Genomic DNA, 2,095 nt, shown 5'->3' on the forward strand with positions numbered 1-2,095 from the left:
TTTTAAGACTGAAGAGGCTGCACTGCAGCAAACAATTTACAAGGGAAATCACCTCTAATGGTTGTTACTTGTCACTCCAAAGCAAGATGTGAGCATTGGAAGAATATAGCAGTGAATAGTTAGGAATGTAAAGTGAAAATATAGAACTAGAAGGTTGACCGGTTGAGAGAGGCAGTTTTATTCATTTTTACTGAAATAAAAGTCAATTTCTTAACAAATTTGAGTGTATATAATCATTATTTATGCTACTGTCTTGAAGTGACAGCTCACTGATCAAAATAGTGGGACCATATGGGCCGAGTTTCAGTTGCTTGCTACTGATCATCAGGCAGCCAGTAGTCTGGCCAGGGATTTATTATAAATCCCTGTTACATGTACATGTTATGACTTGTCCTGTTACATGTACCGTGTACATGTAACATTGAAGTGTGCTGATTATTTTTCATTTTCTCTTTCTCAGTTAGAGTGTATCATGCTGCATGTGTTTCTTGATGTCTGATGTGGGCGGGTAACAATGAATATAATTAACTGATCACAAGATGTCATTAGAGGACAAGTGTTGGACTGTGTGTTTAAGGATAGACAACATAAAGAAGCTCTTCGATTACTACCATTAGTAAAGGAACCAAATAAAATTAAAAGAAAATGTATACTAGTATGGGATAATACAAGTTTACTTCATTTGTCTTCAAGGCATGGCTGGTTAGATGTTACAAAAGATCTCATCACTAAATATCACTGTGACCCACAGGAAAAAGATAGTGAAGGTCAGAATTGTCTTCATTATTCTGCAGTAGGTAATTATGTTGATGTGATGAGATATCTCATTGATGAGAGTCACTGTGATCCAATGGATACTGATAAATATAAAAATACTGTTCTTCACAGGGCAGCTGCTTATTGATCACTTGATGCCATGAAGTACTTGATCAATCATCATCACTGTGATCCAATGGCTACTAACAATGTTGGTGAGACTGTTCTTCATGTAGCAGCTGCTAAGTACAACACACCTGATGTAATCAAATATCTAATCAATGAGTGTAACTGTGATCCAATGACTATTGACAAGAAGGGGCGGACACCACTTCACTGGGCTGCTTATTGGGGTCGTTTTGTAGCTGTTGAATGTTTACTATCAACTGGTAAATGTGATCCATTGGCTAAAGACAATAAGGGCAGAACACCATTACAACTAGCTAAAGAGGCAAAGCAGAAAGACTGGGGTAATACTCTTCCTATCTTCAAGAGGTTTGATGATATAAAATCATCTCATCCAATTAATTCTTTTGTCAACATCCTCCTTGTGGGTAATCCTGGAGCTGGTAAAAGTACTCTTAGTCATGTCATCAATGATACAGCTAGTTTTACTCTTCTTAGTTCCTTTAGAAATGCTGGAGGGGTAGTGCCCTGTACTGCTGGTATCATTCCTTATAAACTACAACACAGGACACTGGGTAACATCATTCTTCATGATTTTGCTGGTCATTCTGAATACTACTCCAGTCACAGTGCTGTCATTGAGAATCTATTACAAGGTTCTGGTGGTGTGTTCCTCATAGTAGTCAATATATTGGAGAAGGAAATAGTCAAACAGCTTCATCAGTGGCTAACAGTTGTCAGAAATGAAGCACACAAAGCTCTTAATCAATGCCATGTTATTGTAATAGTCAGTCATGTGGATGAGATAAGTAATCCTGTTGAATGGAGGAGAAAGGAAGAAATACAGGAGATTATTGTAAGGGAAAGGTGTGATAGTGTCTTCTTAGATTGTCGTAAGCTTGGTGGGAGTGGTGTGGATTCCTTCTTCAAAAAGTTGTCCAGTGCCTGTGAGTCCATTCGTAGTACAAGTGGAAGGAATTTGAGTCTTTATTGTCACATGATGTATGGTCTACTGGAGGAAAGGAAAGAGAATATACTGACCCTCTCTGATGTAATGTCTGCTACTGAGGACAATAATGATTATAATTTATCAGATAAGAGAGAAGACGTCTTAGATGCTCTTCAGTCGTTGCACTCAACTGGTTTGATCAGTGTTCTTAAAAGTGAAGACAAGGTATGGGTTGTTGTGAATAAGGGGTATACTACTAACTGA

The sequence above is a fragment of the Amphimedon queenslandica genome, unplaced genomic scaffold (assembly GCF_000090795.2).
Source record: "Amphimedon queenslandica unplaced genomic scaffold, v1.1 AMPQUscaffold_12874, whole genome shotgun sequence".
Taxonomy (NCBI): Eukaryota; Metazoa; Porifera; class Demospongiae; order Haplosclerida; family Niphatidae; genus Amphimedon; species Amphimedon queenslandica.